Source organism: Equus asinus, chromosome 5, assembly GCF_041296235.1.
Source record: "Equus asinus isolate D_3611 breed Donkey chromosome 5, EquAss-T2T_v2, whole genome shotgun sequence".
Classification (NCBI taxonomy): domain Eukaryota; kingdom Metazoa; phylum Chordata; class Mammalia; order Perissodactyla; family Equidae; genus Equus; species Equus asinus.
Window position 1 is genome coordinate 34,300,031 of NC_091794.1, and position 27,021 is coordinate 34,327,051.

The window sequence follows — 27,021 nt, forward strand, 5'->3', positions numbered from 1 at the left end:
ATGGAAACTGCTTTCATTAAGATCACGAAGGACTTTCCAACTACCAAACTCTGTGATCACATTTCAGACCTTACGTTGTTGGACTTTTTAGCATACTACAGTTTCTCTCTTTCTTCCTCTTTGAAATTTTCAAATCCCTGGTTTTCTTTGTAACTTTTTTTTTAAGGAAGTTTAGCCCTGAGCTAACATCTGCTCCCAAGCCTCCTCCTTTTGCCGAGGAAGACTGGCCCCAAGCTAACATCTGTGCCCATCTTCCTCTACTTTGTATGTGGGACGCCTACCACAGCATGGCTTGACAAGCAGTGCATAGGTCCAAACCCGCGAACCCTGGGCTGCTGAAGCGGAACATGGGAACTTAACCGCTGTGCCACCAGGCCAGGCTCTCTTTGTATCTTTTTGAGTATAGCTTCTTACTTTCCTTTGTGGGCATTTCTTTCCTTGCCTATAAAATGCTGGTGTTCCTTAAGGTTCTATCTTCAGGGTACTTCTCTTCTCTCTTTATTCCTTATCTGAGAAGTTCCATAGACTCTCATCATTTTGACTGTCATCTGTATGCTGATGAATATTAAATTGTTAGCTTTTCTCAGATCCAGCCAGGTATATCCAAACACTCCCAAACATCGGCACTTGAAAGTCCCACAGGCTTGTCAAATACAAGAAGTCAAAACAAAACTTTCAAGCCTTCTCTATAATCACTAAGACTAAAAATATCAAATGTTGGAGAGGGTGTGGAGAAACGAGAACCCTCGTACATTGCTGGTGGGAGTGCAAACTGGTGCAGCCACTATGGAGATTCCTCAAAAAACTACAAATAGAACTACCATATGACCCAGCCATCCCACTACTGGGTATCTACCCAAACAACTTGAAATCAACAATCCAAAGGACATATGCACCCCTATGTTCATTGCAGCACTATTCACACTAACCAAGATATGGAAACAACCCAAATGCCCATCGACTGATGATTGGATAAAGAAGATGTGGTATATATATATATATATATATATATATATATATATATATATGTAATAGAGTACTAGTCAGCCATAAAAAAAGATAAATTCATTCCATTTGCAACAACATGGAAGGACCTGGAGGGAATTATGCTAAACAAAATAAGCCAGACTGAGAAAGACAAACACTGGATGATTTCACTCATATATGGAACATGTCTAAACACATGGACAAAGAAAACAGTTCAGTGGTTACCAGGGGAAGGGGGGTGGGGGGTGGGGGGTGGGCACAGGGGGTGAAAGGGAGCACTTATGTGGTGACAATCAAGAAATAATGTACAACTGAAATCTCACATTGATGTAAACTATTATGAACTCAATAAAAAAATGGAAAGAAATACATCAAAATGTTCACACATAAAAAAACAAACAAACAAAACTTTTGAAACCTTCTTATCCTGCCCAACCTGTTCTTCTTCTAGCTTGAAGAAAATCTCTGGAATTTAAGAAAATATAAACAGGTTCTTAGATGAGGTGAGAATTTCGTCACCTTACTAAGGCAGGTTAGAAGACCTGCCTTTTCCTTGGTGTGAGATGCTATGTGGCAGAAAGAGAGAAGTCTATATTTTACTCTTCCCTCAGAGAGCTTTTAGTCTTTAGCAACAGACAGGAATGAGCACAGCTTGCTGGATTCCAAGGCAGGTTAAGAAAAGTGTAACAGAAAAAAATTGAATGATAATGGAAACTCAAAGGAGAAAGAAGTTGATTTTGCCTGGGAAGGTGGCAGATGGGAGTGGGGAGACTTCCCAAAGACGATGAATTCTGAACTGGGGCAGGAAGGTGAGTGGGACTTAGAGAGATGGGGCAAGGTGGTAGAGAATTGGCTGAGCTGTCATGGGGGATAGAGCCAGTATGTGCAGGGAGGAACATATGGCTTGGTATGTCTGGTGGGAGATCGGAAGAAAGTAGCAGGTGCCAAGGTAGAGGCTAGAATTTGAAGTGTCTTGAATGCCACCATGAGGAATTTGAAGTTTTTTCTCTAGATAGGAGATACTCATTGAAGCTGTTAAGCAGAGCAGTAAGAGGGTCCAAGACATATTTTAGGAACGCTCAGGGGGTCCTATGCATCTAGTGTTTACATGCATTTAAAAAAATATATTCCTGGGTACTTCAGAGTCAGAGTAGTTGAAAAGGGTCTTGAGAGGTCACCTGTCTTTGTTCCTTCTCTGGATGGTGTGGTTCTTATATTTAAAAGTAAGAAGGCAATGAAGCAGCATCAAACATTAGCCTGCCAAAGTTTAACTATCTCTGCCCAGGGCTCTTCCTTCCCACACTCTGGCATTGTCCCTTGCCAAAACTGAAATATAGGTCACTGTGTCCTGAAGGCAGGAGGAAAAAATATGCATTAAACAAACAGGAAAAAAAAGGCACAAAGAAAAACCCACCAACAGCCATACATAGCAGGTGTACAGACTCTTCCCCATTCTACAGCCCTCCCCCACCCTGCCGTCCTGTAACTCTGGTAAGGTCAAAGTAGAACCTGGGCTTCTCAGAAGTGGAGGAGGGACTTCCTCAGGGTAGAGAACACAAAGCTCTTCTTATCATTCGTGACCTCCTCCAGGGCTCCCTCTTCCCTGAAGACTCTCTTCTCTTCCCCATAGGGAAGAAGTCTCTCCCTTCTCTGCTTTTACAAGATGCTCTGATGCTTTTACATGAGCCTCTGTGAGGCTCTCATGGCTTTTGTTCTTGGACTGCCTGTGAAATCCCAAGGGCAAGGCTGTGTTATCCACTGCTGTATTCTTCATGGTGTCCAACACAGAACCCTGGGTGTCTAGGCACCGTAGGGAAGTGATCCGCAAAGTGTGAGCAATCTGGGGGGATATAAAGAACAAGCTTTTGGAGAGTGGGAAGAAGATATTAGAACTTCATTAATGCTTATTTCTAACCTCAAATAAGAAATAAATCAAACTTTATTATTTCTTAATGTATAGATTGACAAGACTATGTACATATAAAATATAAATACGTGCATTGAGACGAACGCTTAAAATCTTTTGGTTTCTGAGGTTGGATTAAAAAATGGTTGGGACCACTGCTCTAGGCGCTGAATTAATGATTGTTGTATGAAGTAACTCTGAAGTATTTGGTGATAAATAGGAACATTCATTATGAAAGAAGGAGCTGGTCATTAATTTATTCCTGCCATTAAATAAATACAAATATTAACTAGTGACTTCTATGTGCCAAGCAATGTGCTAGGCTCTGTGGGTTGTTTTGTTGTTTAAAGACGAATATAATATGTGTGGAAGGACTTTGAAGAAATTTTAACTCTATGTAATACGACAGTAGAATATGAGTGAGGATTTAGAGGAGCATATGGGGACATGGGCACCCTCATTCTTTTCTGGGGGGTGGGGCATTTGGGCACTTTTCTGGAGGACATTTTGACAAATATGTCAAAGGTCTTTAAAAAGTTCATATCTTGACCCAGCAAGTCCACTTCTAGAAATTTATTTAAAGTATAATTAAGGATTTGTGCAAACATTTGCTACAAGAATGATCATTACGGCATCGTTTTCAATATTGAAAAATCAGAAACGACTCAAATTTCCAACAACATGGGATTGTTTATATAATATGTATTGTATCCATTCAATGGAACACAACCCAACCATTAAAAATTGGTATCTACATACATATTTAATTACATTGAAAGCTATTTATAACATTTTAAAATTAAAATGTATTATACAGAACAGAATCGAGAGCCCAAGAATGTACAGTCAACTAATATTTGACAAGGGAGCCAAGACTACTCAGTGGAGCAAAGACAGTCTTTTCAATAAATGTTACTGGGAAAATTGAATATTCACTTTTGAAAGAATGAAACTGGACCCATATCTTATACCACTCACAAAAATTAACTCAAAATTGAATTAAAAATTTAAGTGTAAAACCTGAAACCATGAAACTCCTGGATGAAAACATAGGAACAAATCTCTTTGACATGAGTCTTAGTGATAGGACACCTAAAGCACAGGCAACAAAATAAAAAGTAAACAAGTGGGCCTACATCAAACTGAAAAGCTGCTGCCCAGCAAAAGAAATGATCAACAAAATGAAAAGACAACCTACAGAATGGGAAAAAATATTTGCAAATCATATGTCTGATAAGGGGTTAATATCCAAAATATATTTTAAAAAGCTCATACAATTCACCATAAAAAAAAACCCAATTAAAAATTGGGCAAAGGACCTGAATAGACATTTCTCCAAAGAAACTATACAAAAGGAAACAGGTACATGAAAAGATGCTCAACATCACTAGTCATTAGGGAAATGCAAATTAAAATCACAGTAAGATATCACCTCACACCTGTAAGAATGGTTATTATTAAAAAGACAAGAGATAACAAATGCTGGTGTGGATGTGGAGAAAATGGAACCTTTGTGTACCACTGGAATCGTAAATTGGTACGGCCACTGTGGAAAACAGTATGGCGATCCTCAAAATATTAAAAATAGAACTACTCTATTTTCCAGCAATTCTGCTTCTGGAAATACATCCAAAGGAAACCAAATGCTAACTAGAAAAGATATCTGCACCCGCCATGTTCATAGCAGCATCGTTTGCAATAGCATTGTTGCAATAAACAATCTAAGTGTCTATCAATGGATGAATAGATAAAGAAGTTGTGGTATATATGTGCAATGGAATATTATTCAGCCATAAAAAATTGGGAAATCCTACCATTTGTGACAGCATGGATGGACCTTGAAGGCATTATGCTGAGTGAAATAAATCAGACAGAGAAAGACAAATGCTATATGAACTCACTTATACGGGGAATCTAAAAAACAAACAAACAAAACTCATAGAAAAAGAGATCACACTTGTGGTTACCAGAGGCAGAGGGTGGGGGGAGGGAAAATTGGAGGAAGGTGTTCAAAAAGTACAAACTTCCAGTTATCAGATAAATAAGTAGTAGGGATGTAATGTACAACATGACGACTATAGCTAACGCTGATGTATGATATATGGGGAAATTGCTCAGAGAATAGATCCTGTGAGTTCCTATCACAAGGCGAAATTTTTTCCCTCTTTTTTTCTTTTTGCTTTTGTGTCTATATGAGAAGATGGACACTAGCTGGACCTACTGTTGTAATAATATTACAATATATGTAAATCAAACCATCATGCTGTATGGTTTAAACGTATACAGCAATATATGTCAATTATTTCTCAGTAAAACTGGAAAAAATGGGTTATACAGTATTATCTAATACAAAATGATTCTATTAATATACATGCATACAGGGAAAGATTCAGGTGGAGTGTGCTAAGACTTTTTTCTGGTTTTTGTTTTGAAATTGACATACTGTAGCATACAGTTCTGTGAGTTTTAACTATGCCTGAATTGTATAACCACCACAACAGTAAGGACGGACAGTTCTATTACTTGAAAAAAACCTCATGCTACCCTTTGGAGTTAGACCCAAATCCCTGAAACCACCAATGTGTTCTCTGTTGCTATAGTTTGACCTTTTCCGGGATGTCATATAAATGGGATTATACAGTGTGTAGCTTAAAAACCGACTTCTTTCACTCAGTGTAATGCCTTTGAGACATGGCACTAAAAGTTCCTTTCTTTTTATTGCTGTAGTATTCCATTGAGTGTCTGTACCACAGTTGTTTATTCATTCACATGTTGAAGAACATTGGCCTGTTTCCACTTTGGGGGGGTCTATGAATAGAGCTGCTATAAGCATTGTGTACAGATTTCTCTGTAAATGTATGTTTTGCTGGGTCATATGGTAAGTGTATGTTTTACTTTATAAAAAACTTCCAGTGATATTTTTCACAGAGCTAGAACAAATAATTCTAAAATTTGAATGGAAGTGCAAAAGACCCCGAATAAACAAAGCAATCTTGAGAAAGAACAACAAAGCGGGAGGCATCATTCTCCCCATTTCAAACTATATTACAAAGCTATTGTAATCAAAACAGTATAGTATTGGCATTAAAGCAGACACACAGATCAATGGAACAGAAGAGAGAGCTCAGAAATAAATCCACAGATATATGGATGATTAATTTATGACAAAGGAGCCAAGAATATATAATGGGGAAAGGATGCTTTCTTCAATAAATGGTGTTGGGAAAACTGGACAGCCATATGCAAAAGAATGAAACTAGACCCCTATCTTATGCTATACACAAAAATTAACTCAAAATGGATTAAAGACTTGAATGTAAGACCTGAAACCATAAAATTCCTAGAAGAAAACACAGGCCATAAGCTCCTTGACATCAGTTTTAGCAATGTTTTCTCTTTTTTTATCTGACTGCAAAGGCAAGGGAAATAAAAGCAGAAATAAATAAGTGAGACTACATCAAACTAAAAAGCTTTTGCACAACAAAGGAAACCATGAACAAAACAAAAGGCAACCTACTGAATGGGAGAAGATATTTCAAATCACATATCTGATAAGGGGTTAATATCCAAAATATATAAAGAAGTCATACAACTCAAGAACAAAAAACCAAACAACTCGATTAAAAATTTGGCAGAAAATCTGAATAGACATTTTTCTAAATAAGACATACAGATGGCCAACAGACACATGAAAAGATGTTCAGCATCAGTAATTATCAGGTAAATGCAAATCAAAACCACAAATGAGATATCACCTCATACCTGTTAAAATGGTTATTATCCAAAACAAAAAATAGCAAGCGTTTGAGAGGATGTGGAGAAAAGGGAACCCTCGTACAATATTGGTGGGAATGTAAATTGATGCAGCCACTAAGGAAAACGTTATGGAGATTTCTCAAAAAATTAAAAATAGAACTACCATACGATCCAGCCATTCCACTTCTGGGTATCTATCCGAAGTATTCAAAAACAGTAATTTGAAAAGATATATACACTCCAATGTTCATTGCAGCATTATTTACAATAACCAAAATACGGAAACAACCCAAGTGTCCGTTGATTGATGAAAAGATAAAGAAGGTGTGGTATACATACATGATGGAATACTATTCAGACATAAAAGGAGGGAAATCTTACCATTTACTACAACACAGATGGACCTTGAAGGTAGTGGTATCTTAAATGAAATAAGTCAGACAGAGAAAGACAAATACCATATGACTTTGCTTTTATGGGGAATCCAATAAACAAAACAAATGAACAAACTAAACAAAACAAAAACAAACCTTAGATACAGAGAACAGATTGGTAGTAACCAGAGGAGAAGGAGGTGGAGGGGTGGGCAAAATGGACGAAGGGGATCAATTGTTTGGTGATGGAGAGTAACTAGACTTATGGTGGTGATCACTTTGCAGTGTATACAAATATCGAATTATAATGTTGTATACCTGAAATTTATATTATGTTATATACTAATTTTACTTCAATAAAAACAAAACCTACCAAACTGTTTTACAGAGTGTTTTACCTCTATACTTTCCCACCAGCAATGTGTGAGAGTCCCAGTTGCTCTGCATTCTTGTCACCACTTGTTACTATCTGATTGGTATTTTTTTTCTGTTTTAGCCATTCTCATAAGCATGTACTGGTATCTAGCCATGGTTTTCATTTTCATTTCCTAATGGCTAATGTTGTTGAACATCTACCTATGTGCTTATTTGCCTTCTGCATATCCCCTGTAATGAAGTGTCCATCAAGTCTCTTGTCCATTTTGAAAAATTGGATTGTGTGTTTCCTTATGGTTGAGTTTTGAACTTCTTTGCACATTCTAGACACAAGTCCTTTGTGAGATATGTGATTTGCAACTATATTCTCGCAGTCTTTACTTTGTCTTTTCATTCTCTGAATAGTATCTTTCATAGAGAAAAAGTTTTTAATTTTTATGAAGTCTGATTAATTTATTATTTTTTTCTTTTATGCCTTTTAGCTTCATAACTAAGAAATCTTTGTCTAACCCCAGGTCATGTAGATTTTCTCCTATTTCACTTCCAAAAGTTTTATAGATTTACATTTTATATTTATTTCTGAGATCCATTTTAAGTTAATGTTTTTTGATAAGATTTGAGGTTGAGGTTGAAATGATTCATATTTTTGCATATAGATGTTGAAGGTTCCTTATGATTTTTTGAAAATAGATTAAATTGATCTTGTGTCTCTGTGAAAAATTGATTGGACATACTTGTGTGAGTGTATTTACAGACACTCTATTCTGTCCCAATGATTTCTGTGTCTAGCCTTTTGCCAATACCACACTATCTAATTATAGTAGGTCTTAAAATTGGATAAAGTGAATCCTCCAACTTTATTCTTCTTTTTCAAATTTGTTTTGATTATTCTATTTCTTCACCTTTCATATAAACTTTAGAACAGCTTCTTTGTATCTACAAAAAAAAAAACTTGCTAGAATTCTTATTGGTATTTTATATGTCAACTTAATTGACATTAACTGTGTTGAATCTTCCAATCCACGAACATGGTATATCTCTCCATTTGCACTAAAATTTTAACAAATCTTTTGCTTAGATTATCATCGTTTTCCTTTTGCTTATTTGCTTACTTTGATAGTGTCTTATTTTTAAAATCAATTTTATCTTTAATTTAAAGATTGAAAGGCTTTCAGTAGGCAACGGACAGGGCAGATCAGGAGAAGACTGAAACTGGAGGTTAGAGATGCCCTTCATGGTGAGCTGGGGGCAGACCCTGTTGCCAGTGGGGTGGGGAATTCCAGTAGATGCTCCAGAAGCATCTGGAGAGTGTAGTGGGGGATGGCTGACGTTCAGAAGCAAGGAGTACCAGAGAGAGGTGGAGGTTTCACCAGAAAATCTGCCATGATGAGACAATGCCACATGCCAATTCAGGCAGGGCCTGAGCATCATAAGGGGTCTAGAAGCAGGGTCCTAGCTATTGTGATTCAGCGGGGAGACATCCACTCTCTAGTGGGAGTGGAGATAGTTAGCAAGCACCTGGGATGGGTAGGAAGTCCTCCAGATGCTACCCAGGAGTGCACACAGGGGCTATGGGAGAGGACCTAAGCAGTGATCCAAATATGAACTCAACATTACTTTGGGAAGATTGGCCAGGTACACTAAATTCTGAGTCTTTTGAGGATCAGGACTAAGGCTCCTGAAATTCTACTTGACTAAATCCTAAATTGGTCCTAGGAATGGTACAGTGTTGAGCCTGAAGGTGGAATTCAAGTGGCCTCAGTTGTGAGAAGAGGAGGAATGTTGGAGTAGGAAGCCAGGTGGAGCATTGATCATTTGTTCACTTATTTACCCAACATTTACTACATGAAAGGCATTCTTACTGTTATTGCTGCAGTCCACAGTGATGCTGTCTACTTGTGGAATGAGCAGATAGTATGCATACACACGCTTGAACACACCCCCCCATTCACATACGCATGTGCTCATGTACGCATGCATGGGTGGTTGCACAGGAGGAATGGCAAGCATTGGCCAAATTCCAGCTGGGAAACCCACAGTGATACTAAGCCTCAGGCACTGGGAGCACCATGGGTCAGTTCATAAGGTAGCCGCTAACATCAAAGAGCCTGGGGATTGTTCCAGAACTGGGACAAAGTGTAGCCGTAACCCTGAGGTCCTGTGATACCAGAGAATAAGCTGATGCATTTCCTTGGGATTGAAAAAAGTTTTAGGTATCATTTGAACAGCTGAGTCTAAGGACACAATGAACTGGCAAAAGAGAGGAAGGCGACCTATAAAAAAATATATTAAATAGTTCCTAACTTAAGTAGCAACGTAAGTGAGGTTGTATTTTTTCCAATAGGAAAGGGGATTAGCAGCTTCTTTTCAGCATCTAAGAGCAAAAAGATAGCCAGCTCTCTTGAACTTGAATTTGCTTATTATAAGCCCTTATCATAAACCATCTCTCTCCGTGTATTGATTTCTAGCCAACAATTAACCAGATGTGACCTTAGAGCCTTGATAATAGCTGGGGAACTCACTAAACAGAGGGAGCCTGCTAATTTATGGGCAAAGCAAGTATTTACAGACCCCCTCAGCCTCAGGTGAGTACTTTTCTATCCAAGTGGCATATGAAGTCACAAGCACAGAGCTCTGATGGTCCCTGTGAGCTTGTGCTGACCACCTGGAAGGATGAGGCAGTCTAGATCTGACTGGAAATGACTCAGTGCCCAAATTGTAAGACCAGCCACCTGCTGCAGAGGGTTGAAATTCAATGCCTATGTCCCCACACAACAGGATTACTGATAATAATTCCATTCACTTGTGTATACATTACATTTTACAAATTTTTTTTACATCCATTATCATGACAATATTTTTTCTGTATGGTTTCATTTATATAAAGTTCAAAAATAAACTCAGGTAAACCATACTGTTCAGAGATGCGTACTTAGGTGGTAAAACGGTACAGCAAGTTGAGGAAATGATCACAATAATGTCAGGAAAGTAGTGATGCTAGGGGGGAAAAAGCAGTGTGGTTGGGAAGGGGAAAGTGCAGGCCTTCTGAGGGGCCGGCCGTGTTCTGTTTCTTCACTTGGGTGGAACTTACACAGTGGTTCACTTTGCGATAATTTGTTAAGCTGTACATTTATGACTCATGCACTTTATGCATGAGAGTGTGTTTTGTTTTACACATCAAACAAACAAACAAAAAGCCAAAAAAGAAAAGAAAATCAGTTCCTTCCTTTGTGTCATTCCAACCATGATTGGTTGTTGGTTACTGAGATTCTAGCCTAGAGGTGGCTAAAGTCATGCCATACGTAACGTGTCACCGCCTTGGTGGCATTTTGGATAAACTGACTTTTCAATTCCTTATTTAAAAAATATCAATCTCTATATATAGTCCCAGTCTGAAAGCCCCATGGAAGGACTAAGAAACCTGCTCAAGGTCACAAGCTAATGTCAGAGTTAGAACTCAATCCAGGTGTTCTGATTCCCCATCTAATGCTCTTAGATGGTAATACTAATCTTCCATTCTCAGCTTTAAAAATTCCACAGAACTCTTTATTTCAAGTGGAACTGAGTTGGATATCTTGGCTGATTGTGGAATTGTCCATTAGTTTTCAAACTTGCTTTAAAAGAAGAAGAACATTTGGCTCTGTACTAGTCAAATATGCCAAAGAAAGTTTCACTTAGCATTGTGAGTTAAACCAGTAGGAAAGATGCACCTGGTTTCCTGGTAATGATGGCATCTTGAAAAATCAGAACCTTTTACATATAAGATTCAATCTCATAACATTTTTGTACAAAATTTATTATGTGTTCATTGTAAAACATTTAGAAAAGTTCAGGAGAGATAAAGAAGGAAATAAAAACCATCACAATCCAGGGGCTGGCCCCGTGGCCGAGTGGTTAAGTTCACGCGCTCCGCTGCAGGCGGCCCAGTGTTTCGTTAGTTCGAATCCTGGGCACGGACATGGCACTGCTCATCAGACCACGCTGAGGCAGCGTCCCACATGCCACAACTAGAAGAACCCACGACGAAGAATACACACCTATGTACCGGGGGGCTTTGGGGAGAAAAAGGAAAAAATAAAATCTTAAAAAAAAAAAAAAAAAAACCACCACAATCCCAACCTTTGGAGATAAGTATTGTTAAATTTTGGTATGTTTTTAATCATCGTTTGTTTAAAAAGTCTTTGCAAAATTGATATCCTAAGAACACTATTTTGAAACCTTTTAATCTTAGCAATGCATTGTGAATATTTTTTCATATTAATAATTCTGCTATAACACAATGTTTAAGGCCTGTGTAATATAACCTTGTATAAATAGATGTATCTTTTTTTGGGGGGGGGAAATGAAGAAGATTGGCCAGGAGCTAACATCTGCTGCCAATCCTCCCCTTTTTGCTTGAGGAAGATTGTCCCTGAGCAAACATCCACGCCAATCTTCCTCTATTTTGTATGTGGGGCCCCTCCACAGCATGGCTTCATGAGCGGTGCACATGTCTGCAACCAGGATCCCAAGTGATGAACCCCAGGCTGCTGAAGTGGAGCACATGAACTTAATCACTACACCACCAGGTCAGCCCCTGTATCATAGTTTTTAAAAAGCCAATTTCCTTTTGTTGGCTATTTGTTCTTTTCCAATTACTGCAATTTTAAATAGTGTTGTAATAAGCATCTTTGTAAATAAATCTTTGCACACAGCTGCTATTATTTCCTTAGAATAAATTCCTAGAAATGGAAACTTTGGGTCTGGGTCAAACGGTATGCACACTTTAAAGGCTCTTGATATATTTGCCGGATTGCCTTTCAGAATTGTCTCAATTTATGCTCCCACAAGAGAGTATAAACGTGTTTCCCCTAGCCATGCCAATAGTAGATATTCTAATTTGGAAAAAAAAAATTGTTTACTAGTAAGTTTCCATTTTCAATTTTTTTTTTTAGCCCTCATGTTGATTTGATTCTTTCAGTCATTCAACTAAAATTGTATGTTATCTCCCCAATAGGAGTCCTGATGACGAAACGTGAATTTCAGGTATTCAAAATTTTCCACTTAAAACATGTAGGGAACCCATTATTGAGAAAAAGGAGAGTACGCTTTTGTCTGTGTTAACACTACAGTTCTCAACTGAATCGCTTATTTACTTAACTAATGCCCCATTAGGCGTTTTAAGCACATTCACATATTGTTAAAATACCTAATGATCATTCATAGAAATGGGAAGACAAACAAGCCCAGTGTATCAATTTGCCAAATTCAACAAACTCCTTGGCAATGTGCTTACAAGACCCTATGGGGGACAGCAGTCATGAATAGATTAGACAGCCCATTAGCTTATGAAAAGAGCTGTCGATGCAATCATAATCTATGTGCCTGCATTTCACTGACATGTTTTCCGAGCTTATGGTGATAGAAAGTTATTTCCCACATTCCTACTCAGGCACTAAGCAGAATGATAGACAGGTTAAATCCTAATAAAACAAATATTGCCATGATGCAAATCTTTCTATAACTGAAAGAATGTGAGGCCCCAGGTGGAATTCCATCTATGTGAAACATTTTTTGATTTCGTAAAATCCTAACACAACAAAATAATTGGGACAATGCTTTGGCCTACATTCTATTGGGATTTGACTTATTAGTGATAGCTTGATTAACAAGGCTTCTGGAAAGAAATCTCCTTTGATTAAAACATCACCCTGAGGGAGAGGAGTTTGGGAGAAGTATGGACTTATTCTTCGTTATTCCAGAACTCTGGAGGGCAGAACTAAGGTTAATGGGTGGAAGTAACAGAGAGGCTGATTATAAATGATCTTAAGGAATATATTTCTAACAATCAAAGTTGTGCTAAGAATGTCTGTCTTTTGAGGTAGGAAACGCCCTTTATCCTGTAAGCATCCAAATTCCCACTGGAGGAGTAGTCAGGAATGCTGAAGAGGCATTTCCTTTATTATGGGGCCCAGGGTCTGTATTTTCAGAGAGGACTGCATGGACACAGTTGAGGTGGGTTGCTCTATCAATGGCTGTGTACTAAACAACAAGAAACATAAAAATTTCCAAGTTAATATTTTTAAAATGGCTTTTTGGTTTTTTTTGATGAGGAAGATTTGCCCTGAGCTAACATCTGTACCAGTCCTCCTCTATTTTTTGTGTTTGGGATGCCTCCACAGCAGGGCTGATGTGTGGAGTAGGTCCTCGCCTGGGATCTGAACCCATGAACCCGGGCCACAGAAGTGGAGTGCACGGAACTTCAGCCACTCTGCTATGGGGTCAGCCCCTCAAATGGCTTTTTAAAAAATAATATACTAATCAAATAGAGATCGCAAGGGTGGAGGCTGACATTAATTGAGTTAGGCCAAGGTGTCGTGCTAGACTATTCTCTCCAAATCTCAAAAATATCTGTTTCTTTGTCACAGAAACTTCATTGAAGGACAGATGGTTCTCCAAGGCAGCTCCCTTTCAATCAGTGACTTAAGGATCCAGTCTGCTTTCATTTTCTACCTCCCTATGTCAGTACGTGGCTTCTATGGGCTCCACGGCAGGGGAAGAGAGCATGGAAGACTCACAGAAATTCTTCTGTGCTTCTACTTGTGTCCCTTCTGCTTATTGTCTACTGGTCAGGACTAGTCATATGGTCCATTCTACTTGCAAAGGAGAGTGAGAAATACAGTCTTCCTGTGTCCCTAGAAAGAGATAAGCGAACCTATAGCATTATGTTTTGCTGAGGTGCTCATGGATTGTTTATACTTTTTTGGGGGCGGGGAGAAGATTCACCCTGAGCTAACATCTGTGCCAATCTTCTTCTACTTTGTATGTGGGATGCCTCCACAGCATGGCTGATGAGCGGTATAGGTCTCCACCAGGGATCCAAACCCACAAACCCTGGGCTGCCAAAGTGGAGCATGCAGACCTTTAACCACTTGGCCACAGGGCTGGCCTCTGGATTTTCTTTACTTTTATATTCTGTCTTGAAGAAAAATATGTGAACTTTACCCCATGATAGAACAAACTGTGACATGACTTATCCTTTACCACATAAACAACTGACTTTATGTAGTTTTAGCAGTTGTTTTACTTTCTCCACAGTTGAGAAAGTTTGTCTTGTCTGAGAAGTTGGGGGTGTGTATTCTCCATGGACATCCAGACCCTCTCTCCTGATGCTATATTTATTTGGAACAGGGTTAACAAAGATGGTTTCGGAACGTCTAGTATAGTTCTAACGTTTTTCTGACTTTCAGCTCTGGATTCCTTACCACTGGGCCTCGTGAATAGTTGATGTTGAGGAAGAGGAGTGTATTGGTTTGCTAGGGCTGTTGTAACAAAGTACCACAGACTGGTTTGCTTAAAAAACAGTTTATTGTCTCATAGTCCTGGAAGCTAGAAGTCAGAGACCAAGGTGTTCCTTCTGAGGGCTGTGAGGGAGAATCTGTCCCCTGCCTCTCTCCTGGCCTCTGGTGATTTGCTGGCAGTCTTTGTCATTCCTTGGCCTAAAGAAGCATCTCCCTGATCTCTCCTTCATCTTTAGCTCATGTTCTGCTTGTTTGTGTGTCTTTCTCAGTGTCCAAATTTCTCCTTTTTATAGGGACATCAATTATATTGGATTAGGAGCCACCCTAATGACCTCATTTTAACTTGATGACCTCTGTAAAGACCCTATCTCCAAATAAGGTCACATTCTGAGCTAAGAGACCCGAGTTTAGACCCACTTTCCTTTTTTGAACTTCTGCGCTTTCATCTATAAGAATAAGGGGTCGGGCTGGTGAACTTTGAAGTCCTAGCCTGCTCTGGGCCTCTATTATACAGCTGGTGACCCTATAAGATGTAAAACCATAGTGATAGAAGACCTCATGACTAGATGGGTCTCTGTGGCTTTCTGGGTCCCTAATCTCCCATTATGGCTTGGCTTAGGTGCAGGGAAAAGAGTCCACACGTGGCTTATGTGCTGGGGGTCTTACCTGGCAGGCAGGCTGGAATGCAGGCACTGTCTCTCTCACACACATATACATATATGCACACAGCTTTGTTTTTGGTTAGGAGAGGAAGATATTTTTAATAGCAGAGGTTTCTGTCTCCTCTTTTTTTTTTCCTGGAAAAAGATGAAATCATCCATTTATTCTGGACCAATTACAAGCACTAGAAAGCACAGGAGAGAGCTTGATTACAAATAAATATACACTGGGGGAGGGGGATATGGAGGAAACTGTTATTGATTGGCCTTGTAAAATCTGCTGCTGAATCGATAGCAATTTCTGGAAATGCCAGACATTTATTTTGTGTGGCTTGAACAGCGGAGATAATAATAAACGTACTTATGAAGTGGGTCTCTTGACACTATTTCCTTGAGCCCTTTACAATAACACACATACATAATGGGTATGATAGTCATACAAGCTAGAGTGAGTAGACTTCAGATTTAAACCTCAGGCTGAGTTACCCACTGTCAACCTCTCCTCTGGGCTGGACATAGCATTCGAATAAGTCTCTATTAAAGAAACACAGACAATTCATGTACACGAAGGGATGAGAGAGGTGTCCTCATCAGCTGTAGAAAGGCAGGCCTGGGCTTGTTCCGATGCCCAGGGAAGAAAATCAGAAGCTGAACCTGCTGGAACTTTCCTGGCTATTCTGAATTTCTGTACCTGCTCTCTCATCAGGGCTTCACACAGCCCCTCTCAGAGCTCTTTCCATTGTTTCTTTCTAACAGTGAGCAGCTTATCTTACATGGATGCTACCTCTCCCCCACCCTTCCTCTTCAGCTGGTCCTTTCTCCCTACCCCTGTGCAAGGACATTTGATAACCTTCCAGGGCCATTAGGCCTGAGGAAAGACTCAGGGTGTTACAGCAGTAGTGAAATTGCTCAGTGTGCTTCAGCACAGTAAAAATAGTCACCATTTATCGAGCAACTATTATGTGTTATTTACTTTACACTCATGACCTCATTTATTTCTCACAGTAACCTTTTGAGTTCTTTATTATTCTTTAAGTAACTTTTTCTGTAAGAAACTGAGGCTCATCAAGTTTAAATAAGTTGCCTAAGATCATGAGGTTGTATGAGACTGAGTAAGATTTGAACTCAGATCCGATTCTGGATTCTATATTCTTTCCATTCTGTTTTTCCCTGCTTAGTATGTAACTGGGATGGTGGGAGGTGAAGTTAGAACATGCAGAGAGGGCCTTGAACGCCGGGTGAAGGCATGTCAACATTATCCCTGTGCAAAAGGGAATGTGTGAAGGTTTCTTCGAAGACATAGATGGTACAATCAGAGTTAAGTTTTAAGGAGATCATTTTGGTGCTTGTGTTTAGGATGGATTGATACAGGGAAACACACAGGCTGGGAAGCTAAATTAAAGGGCACAGCAGCAGATATGATGGGAGGCAAAGAGGCCCAGACTAAGAGAGGGACAATGGAATCACCAAGAGGTGGTTCTTGACAGTCACAAGAGTGGAAAATGTTTCCCTTTCTCTCCTCTTTCTCTCATTCCCACCTCTGCCTCCCTTCCTAGCCACTTCACCTTCTCCTATTTTGAGATGGTGGGATGATGCCCTGGAGGATATTCTTTCCCAGCCTGGGCCTCTCAATGCAAAGTCAATCTTAAAGATACCGTTGGATGCAGATGCCCTACTGAGCTAAGAATAGACGGAGATCACTTTCCCATCCTGCTTCCTTAATTCATCTTCATTTAGTATGGTGCAGCTAAGGAGAATTTGAACTACTAATTTGGATGGTGGGCGAAGGTGTTCTTTCTGTAAACTGGTAGATTTCTGGATCCCTGGTTGTGTTCCATCTCTTCATAATGAACCTTTAGTTTTATGAGACAGTCTTTACAGCTCTGAAAGCCACAGTATGTCTTTCCCTTGAGATCTGGTTTGGTGCTGAGAGTGACACTTTCTTTCCAACTGCTCAAGGAATGGGCTGTCTTCAGATGCTAAGTCAATCTCTGTTTCAAGAGCTGGTCCTGGAAAATAGCTCCCTAAATACCTGAAGATGGGCAATTAAGAGACTACTTAGATGGACTATCACGTGAGTTAATTCTTCAGATGTCCTTTGTGGATGTATTTTGCTCCATATGCTTTGCCAGGGCCTATGTAGGAAGCCAAGAAGAATCATACAAGATTTCATCCCTCAAAGAGCTCACAGTCTAGTAGGGGACATACGTTCATGTTCACGAATAACTTCTATACAAGGCAGTATCCAGTCCATAGCACAGAATTGCCACAGGTATTACGCGCCAGTAGAGTTCAAAGGGAAATAGGAAAGACAGGTTGCAGTTTTTGAGTGGCCCTTGAATAAGAAGGAAAAATTTTTTGAAATTTTGGGGTATTCCAGGTATAGCAAGTCAAATAGCAAGGTGAAGCAGAGAGAAAGCATAGAGTATGCAAGGAATCCCAGAGAGGAGTCCAATTTGCAGAGATCCCGATTCACTGAGATTGACTGAGCCCGTGGAAGGCATTGAAGTAGTAAGAGATTGAGGAGGTGAGTTAGAGTTAGAATGAGAAGACTGTAAATGCCAGGCAGACACAGTAACTTTACACACAAGAATCTGGCAACTTGGATGAAATGGACCAATTCCTCCAAAACTACCAGAGTTTACCCAATGTGATATAGATAATTTGAATAGCCCCATAATTATTGTGGAAATTGTGTTCATAATTTTAAAAACTCTCAAAAAGGAAATCTCCAGTTTCAGGTGCTTTCACAGAAGAATTCTTCCAAACATTTAAAGCAGAGTTAACACCAATTCAATACATCTGCTAGAAAATAGAAGAGGAGGGAACAACTCCCAATTCATTTTGGGAAGGTAATATTGCTCAGATACTAAAACCAGACAAACATGGTATAAATAAAGAAAACTACAGGCTAACATCCCTAAAGAATATAGAAGCAAAGTCTTAAAAAAAATGGGACAAAATAGAACAGAAAATGAAATAGAATTCAGCAATTATAAAAAGAATTATACACCATGACCAAGTAGGGTTTATTCCAGAGATGCAAGTCCAGTTCAATATTAAAAAATCAATTAATGTTAATCTACCATATTTATTGACTGAAGAAGAAAAACCACATAACCATATCAGTCAAGGCAGAAAAATCATTTAACAAAATTCAACACTCATTTGTGATAAAATATCTAAGAAATCTAGAAGTAGAGGGAAATATCCTCAACTTGATAAACAGTATTTATAAAAACCATACAGCTACTATTCTATTTAATGGTGAAAGACTAAATCCTTTCCTCCTTAGACCAGGAATGAGGCGAGGGTGTCTACTCTCACTTGTCTTATTCATAGTGTTGGAAATTCTAAGTAATGCAATAAGTCAAGGAAAGGAAATAAAAGGAATAAGGATCAGAAAGAAAGAAAATTGCCCCTATTTATAGATGGCATCATCATCTACATAGGAAATTACAAGAAATCTAAAAAAAAAAAAACCCTCTTAGAACTAATAAATGAGTTCAGCAAAGTTGCAGGATATAAAATAAACATACAAAAATCAATTGTATTTCTATATACTAGCACTGAACACAAAGACATTGAAATTAAAAACAAAATAATACCATTGCTCAAAAAATGAACTACTTAGATGTAAATGTAACAAAACATGTCAGGACTTATACACTGAAAACTATAAAATGCTGAAGAAAGAAATCAAAGGAGATCTAAATAAATGGAGAAACATACTATCTCTATTCATTAACTAGAAGACTCAACATAGTTGTATTAGTTTCCCATTTCTGCTATAACAAATTATCACAAATTTAGCGGCTTAAAACAATGCGAATTTATTTTCTCACAATTCTGGATTTCTAAAGTCTGGTATTGAGTCTTAAATCAAAATCAAAGTGGTGAAGGTTGGTTCCTTCTGGAGGCTGAGAGAGCAGAGTCCACTTCTTTGCCTTTTCAGCTTCTAGAAGCCACCTGCACTCCTTGATTTATGGACCTTTTCTCTATGTTTAAAGCCAGCAGCACAGCATCTTCCAATCTCTTTCTGATCTCTGCTTGCATGTCACATCTCCCTTCCTCTGACTGTGACCTTTTTATCTCCCTTGTCTAAGGACCTTGAGATTACATTGGGCCCACTTGGATCATCCACAATAACCTTTTCATCTCTGGGTCCTTAACTTAATCATGTTGGCAAAGTCCTTTTTGCCATATAAAGGAACATAGTCACAGTTTCCAAGGATTAAGACATAGGAATCTTTAAGGGGCCTTTATTCTGTCTACCATACTAGTAAATATGTCAGTTTTCCCCAAACTGATGTACAGATTTGTCATAATTTCTCTCACAATCACAGTAAGATTTTTGGTAGATATGAACAAGATTATTCTAAAATTTATATGCAAAGACAAAGGAACTTGAATATCTGAAACAATTTTGAAAAAGAACAAAATAAGAGTAATCTGTCCACCCGATTTCAAGACATATTATACAGCTACTGTAAGCGAGGCTGTGGATTTGCGGAGAGATAGACGCACAGATCAATAGAACAGAACACAGAGCCCTGAAATGCACTCACACGACTCTTCCCATCTGTTTTTGACAAAGGTGCAAAAGCAGTTCAATGGGGGAAAGATAGTCTTCTTCAACAAATGGTGCTGGAGTAATTGGACATCTGTAGGCAAAAACAAACAAGCAAATAAACAAAAGAACAAGCCTGAACCCAAGTCTCACATCTTAGTAAAAAAACTAACTTAAAATGGATCATGGACTTAAATGTAAAACATGAAACTATAAACCTTTTAGGAAAAAAAATATGAGAACATTTTCAGGATCTAGAACTAGGCAAAGAGTTCTTAGACTTGACACCAAAAGCACAATCCTTAAAAGGAAAAACTGATAAATAAGACTTCTTCACAATTAAAGAAAATTTTGCTCTGCAAGAGGCGCTGTCACTAGGGTGAAAAGACAAGCTATTAACTGGGAAGAAAATATTTGCAAATCACATATCTGACAAAGAACTAATACCTAGAATATGTGCAGAACTCTCAAAACTCATCAGATGAAAACCAAACAGTCCAGTTTGAAATCAACAAGATACGGGAAGAGACATTCTACCAAAGAGTATGTACAGATGGCAAGTAAACACATGGAAAGATATTCAACATCATTAGTGATGGGGCAAATGCCAATTAAAAACACGTGAGATATCACTATATTCCTATCAGAGTGGCTAAAATAACAAAAAATAGTGACAACACCAAGTGCTAAGAAGTATGCAGAGAAACTGGATCACTCCTACATTGCTGGCAGGAGTGTAAAAAGACATACTCTTTCTGGAAAGTAGTTTGGCAGTGTCTTAAAAAAAAAAGTAAACATGTGACACCATACATCCAGCAATTGCACTCTTGAGCATTTATTCCAGAGAGATGAAGATTTGTGCTCGAACAAAATCCTGTACAGGAGCATTTATAGCAAACTTATTTAGAGTAGCCCCAAACTGGAAACAACTCAAATGTCTTTCGTTGGGTGAATAAACTGTGGTACATTCATGCATGGAATACTACTCAATAATAAGAAGGAACCGACTTGATACACACACAAGCTGGTTGAATCTCCTGATAGGAAAAGCCAATTCCAAAAGGTTACATATTGTATGATTCCGTTTTTGATTGACACGATTTTAGAAATAGAAAACAGAATGGTGGTTTCCAGGGATTAAGGAGTGAGTCAGGGCAGGAGGCAATTGGATTTGATTATAAAAGGGCAACATGAGAGATCCTTGTGGCGCTGGAAATATTCTCTGTCTTGACTATATTAACACTGCTATATTGATTATGATATTTACTATAGTTTTGCAAGATGTTAACATTGAGGGAAACTGGGTAAAGGGTACACAGACTTTCTCTGTATTATTTCTTACAACTGCATATGAATCTATAAGTACTTACAAATAAAAAGTTAATTAAAAAAATAGTTCTGAGGTGAATCACACTAGGACACTGATGGTGGTAGTAGGACTGGTTTGGGTGGTGGTGGGGGGGGATAGAGAAAGGCATGAATGAGAGAACCAATTTGAAAAGCTATTTTAGCTGTTACTCCCCTGCCCTGATCATGACATCTCTGGGTCGACCTGGGTTCATACGTCTCTGGAGTGACAGCATCTCTCTTGTTTGCTCACTTACTTGATAAAAAGAATGGTGAGGGACTTCACCTAATGTCCATTGTTGATTTGGAGTATTGTCCTGTTCCAATTTCTGTCAGTGACTTCTGGAGGCAAATCAGAGACATTCACGAAAGGCTTTGAGCAGCCGAATTGCCCTCTCATTGGTCCCAGTGTCAGAGTTTGGAAGAGTCACACAAAGAAATTTTCTAAAATTCTCCAAGCTAGGGGAGTGGTAGTGGAGGCAGGATGGGTATGAATTGAACATGAGCTTGCCTGCTAAGTCCATAGGATTAATAAAGAGAAAGAACAAAAAGTGAGAGAATGTTAGCTTCTAGAGTGAGTTTGAGGTTACTTTCCCCTCTCCTTTCGCATGCCTATGTACGCTCCACCCTCAAGGATGAGTCAAGGTCAAAGCCAGGGTACTATGGGCTCCTAAATTAGGGAGGGGGCTTCTGCAGGGCTGAGCTCAGATCTTGGATGCTCTGTTCCTGCTGCTTGGGAGGGGGCTCTACTTGGAAGGTGACTGTCCCTTGGAAGGCCTGGGGGAAGAAGGCTCAGAAGGGTTTTGTTCTGCTTTCAGCCTGTAGCCTGAGCAAGAGGAGGTCTGAGGAGGCCTAGTGGCTCAGCTCAACGGGAGCCTAACTGAAGTCTGGGTCGCCCCTGGGCCCGACCCAAGCGGCTGGTCATAAATTGCTCCTCCACCTGACTTTGCCTCCGAGTGGCTCCCTCGGAAGAGGCCATGGCGGTTGGCTTGAGGGTTTGGATCTTGGATCAGGATTCCAGATCTGAGAGAGACAGAGACTGAGCACAAGTGAATGGGATAAGGCTACTTCTTTCCTGCCTCTTTCCTTCTTCCGCCTCTCATTTTTTCTTTCCCTGTCTTCTTTACCAACCTTAACCTGCCTTACGTGCTTTTGTTGTTGTTGTTGTTTTGTTTTGCATTTTACTCTTTTGTATTGTTTTATTTTAGTTTTGTCTTTGTTTATTTTGGTTTTCAGTAAATTATAGCAAATTTGCTAAGTCAATTCAAAGTTTTTATAATGGTCTACATGGTGTATCCCCAGCCTCCATTCGCTACCTTGCTCCCCTTTCCCCTTCTCCCTCCAGCCCAGCCACACCTGACTCCTTACTGTCCCTTGCATGCGTCAGGAAGGTCCTACCTCAGGGGCTTGACACTTTCTGGCTCCTCCCCACCCCGAATGTCCACATGGCATGCTTGCTCACCTCTTCAGATTTTGACTTCAATGTCACATTTCAGGGAGATTGTCACTGAACATCCCATGTAAATTTGTATCACCTGCCTCCCAACACTTGCTACCCTCTTCTCTGCTTTCTTTATTCTTCAAAGCACATAGAACTCTCTAACATACTCTGTATTTCACTTTTATCTGATTCACTGCCTGAGTTCCTCTGTTAGAATGTAAGCGTTATGAAGGCAAGGCTTGGTGTCTGTTTTGTTCACTACTGAATGAGTCTAGAACAGAGCCTGGCAGAGAGCAGGCAGTCAATGAATATATATATATATATATATATATATATATATATATTTTTTTTTTTTTTCTCAGGAAGATTCGTCCTGAGCTAACATCTGTGTTAATCTTCCTCTATTTTGTGTGGGGGTCGTAGCCACAGCAAGGTTGCAGATGAGTGGTGTAGGTCCATGCCTGGGAACCAAACCCGGGCCACTGAGGCACAGCACATAGAGCTTAACCACTAGGCCATGGAGTCGGCCCCCAGTCAATAAATATTTGATAGATGAATGAATGGAGCGAGGGAGTGAATGGACTTTTTTCTGGTGCTAGGTAGGACATATGTACTAAAATTTAATATTTTAGATTAAATATATTCATTTTATTAATTTAACAATTATTAAATGTATTTCAAATAAACACCGTGTTTATTTATTTGATTATTAAAGATCTGTGACTGTGAAAAGAACCTTGACTGGGATTGGAAGAGCTGGGGTCAGTTCCAGCCTCTTTAAAACAGGTCTCGCTGGGAAGAAATATTTCATCTCCCTACCTCGGCATGCACACTTGTGAAATAGGTATAATGTTCCCTGTGTGCCCCACAGGATTATCATGAGAATCAAATAAAATATTGGACATGGAAGTATAAAAACTAAAAGGCAAATCACACATACTCTCAAACCTCTGCAAGAATAAAACACTGTTGCATTAATGTGTAGTCATCATGCAGTGAAAGAATTCAGAAAACCCTCTTACTTATCCTAATGGTGGTAGAGACACATAATAAGACAAGAGAGCTGAGTGTTCTGTAGGACTTAATCTTCATGAGACACTGTGAGGTTCTCTGAGAAAGTTATCTTATGAAACCTGAGTGTTATTTGGGAGCTTATCAGGAGTGTTTCATGACGGGAAAGGAGAGCAGAGCCCAGCTGTGTCATGGAATATTCCTTCCTTTCTTCCATTCCCCCAAGCCCTGTACTGTTGCATTTCTTGCTGTGTATTATTGACAGAGGAAATGCTGATTCATGGGTCTGAGTTACAGGAAACCTTGTTTCCTGGTGAAGAAACAAGCCTGGTGGTGCTGCCAGCGTGCTCCCCTGCCAGTTTCTGCCACATGCCCTTCTCCCGGGCCTGCACCCAGAGTGACTGAGAAGGGGTAGAGCCAGCTCCAGCTTAGCCAGTGAGGTCACTTTCCCTTGGAATTGAATTAAGCACAGGTCCCTTGCTGTGTCTCTCTAGGTCCTTCGGCTCTGACCCGATGATACCTTTCCAGCTCATCTCCCACCGCTCCCTTCTTGCACCCTGTGCTGTGGCCACACATGACTACTCCCAGATCTTTTTCAACACCTTGTATTTTCTGGTCTGTGTGCTCTGGCTCACGATGTTCCCTGCCTGGAATGGCCCCTGACCCAATGTTGGCTCATTGAAATCCTACCCACGCTTCAATTCTGCTCAGCTGTTACCTGCTATGTGAAGCCTGCTGGGTTTCTTTATTTATTTTTATTTTTAGTAGAGGTGTTTTCAAATACACACAAAGGTAGACAGAGCTGTATGATGAACTTCTATGTACTCATCTCCCAGCTTCAACAATCACCTGCTTCCCCTTAAACAGCACTCGATCTCTCCTTTGAACTCCTCTAGTAGCACTTAAGTTCTGTGCTTAAACCATATATGCTGAATTGCGTGGGAAGAAGGTGAATCAGTGGATTTAGAAGACTCTGTTTACTCTTCTCCCATAATGGGGAAACTGAGGCCCAGAGGAGTGAAGTAAGTTGCCCAATGTCATAAGACAAGTGATGGCAAGCTGAGACCAGATTCTTTTTAAGGGCCTCATAGTCTAATTGGAAGGCATGGATAACATAAGTACGTGCTACTGGAGCTCAAGTACTGTAGTTCAGGTTAAGTGATTAGTAAGTGTGTGTTGAATGAATAAATTAATCTATCCAGTTGATTAATAAGATGACCTCTTAAGCTGGGCACTGAGCAGCCCCCTGGTCCTCTCTGTTCTATAATTTGATGTCAATATGCTGAAGGCATTGCAGATGCCTGACTTATATGGAGAAAAAAACAATCTAATTATAAAGGTCAGTAAGAGTTAGTGAAAAGTTTAAATTGATAAATATTTTAAAATAAATTGTGTTATTACTACATAGAGTAAAGAGTAGGTATTCCATACCTGAAGTTCAAACCTAAATGCTCCTGAGTTAGTTTGGACTAGAAAGTAGGATGAGAAATTAAGGGAGTCAAGTTCTATGGTTTGGAGTACTCGTGCATTTGACAATTTGGGAGGAAGGCATGAAGAAAAAGTGTGGAAAGATAAATCAAGAAATAAAAAACAGTAGGGGAATAGTGGCAGTTTTTTCATCTTGATCCAGATCTGGCTCAAACCTAAATTTTGGAAGTATAGCCTGAGGTCATCTGGATGTCCAGTCTGGGGCACCCTGCCCTTACTACATCAAAACAGAAGGAGGGATCTCACCATCAGCCAAGAAGCTGTTGCCAGTGGAACGGAAAAGAGAAGGCGTGTGTGGATTTTCCTTGTCAAATGGAGCTAAAACATAATTTGAGATCTTTTCCTTGAAAAAAAAACAAAAACAAAAAAAACAAAAAATCTCTCGAATCAGATTCTTTCTAAGGATCACATATAACCAGTGCGTAATCACTGTATTTCCTTGGTAAGGCATGATAGGTCAAGGGAAGAGAGATGCAGGGGCTCCGATCAGACAAGGCATCTCCCACGCACTCTGTACTGTCTCGCTGGTCTATTAAAATAGTGGCAGTCGCACTAGTGACTAGGTCACAAGGAAGTTCTGAGGCTCACCAAAGTAATGGACAGAAAGTGCTTTGTAAGCTGGGAAGTGCCTCATTAAGGTCATGACATCTGCCATTGCTAGAAGTACAATAGTAGTAATCTGGTGACAGGAGACGTTGCCCTGAAGGCCAGAGTGGAGAACAAGGGGGAGGCGAAAAAGGGTGATTAGAATGATGGCTCACATTTCACATTTATTGGGGGCCAGAGACCTGGGTAAGGAGAATGTAGGAGAGAATTCTAGAACTTTTGTCCTTCCTCTACGTTTGTCACTCATTTGGTGTCCCTGTGAAGATTATCATTAAAGGTGTCAAATGAAACCTTGGCCTAGGTGCCTATTTTATTTGTTTATTTATTTTGGTGAGGAAGATTTGCCCTGAGCTAATATCTGTTGACAATCTTCCTCTTTTTTTTTTTTTTTTTGCTTGAGGAAGATTAGCCCTGATCTAAATTCTGTGCCAGTCTTCCCCTATTTTGTACGTGGGATGCCTCCACAGCACAGCTGATGAGTGGATCGGTCTGCACGCGGAATGTGAACCCACGAACCTGGGCCACTGAAGCAGAGTGCGTGGAACTTTAACCACTCAATCACAGGGCTGGCCCCTCTACATGCCTATTTTAGAGGCAGCAGGTCGAGGGGTGGCTATATGGGAGGAAGTAGGGTGGTGAGAAATGTTTTGCTTTCTGCAGGTAGTTTGGAATTGGGAGGAGAGGAAAATGCATAGAATTTATGGATCCTGTGGGGAGAACAGAGGATTTAATGTTTAACGGGCTGAAAGATGAGGTGTATTCCCATTTGGGCTGTGGAAGTCCTTCCAAGTACCGGCAGGAACAAAACACTGCTAAAAGGAGACCCACGATAGCCATCACAGACAGTAGGATTCCACTACAGCAGATATGGTTTGCCCTCTAAAATCCATGAGAACACGCTTCCCCACAAGGAAAAACATCCCTCTCTCCACCCGACCACGCACATGCTCACCCACCTGTATAGTAGCTTAATGAGTCCTTCTTCAGAGGGATATAAAGACAAGTGTGGAGCAGCACTAAGCAGCCATTGTAAACCACAAATGTGGTCCTAGGTCCAGCAAATCTGAACTGCACGCCACCGAGCGGCAGGGCAGTTCCTCAGGCTTCAGAGGGACACAAATTGGAACAGGATTTGAGCACTCAAAATACTTCCTTTTGTCCCTGTAAGGGACTCATTTTCTTCCAGGCTCTCCTTGCTACGGGACAGCAGTGTTTCCAAGC

At 39.8% G+C, this 27,021-nt stretch overlaps 1 long non-coding RNA gene across 3 annotated transcripts; it reads right to left on the reverse strand.

The window, feature by feature from the left end:
• Positions 1 to 1,259: 1,259 nt before the first annotated feature.
• LOC139045405 (uncharacterized) lies at positions 1,260 to 27,021 on the reverse strand. 3 transcript variants are annotated; one of them, XR_011503736.1, is made up of 4 exons: positions 26,757 to 27,021; positions 19,906 to 20,001; positions 15,345 to 15,475; positions 1,260 to 2,827 (listed from the first exon to the last, which is right to left on the reverse strand). It is a non-coding gene; the product is annotated as an uncharacterized lncRNA (long non-coding RNA). The 3 variants fall into 3 exon arrangements; XR_011503737.1 differs by lacking the exon at positions 1,260 to 2,827 and adding an exon at positions 11,208 to 11,450; XR_011503738.1 differs by lacking the exon at positions 1,260 to 2,827 and adding an exon at positions 13,956 to 14,072.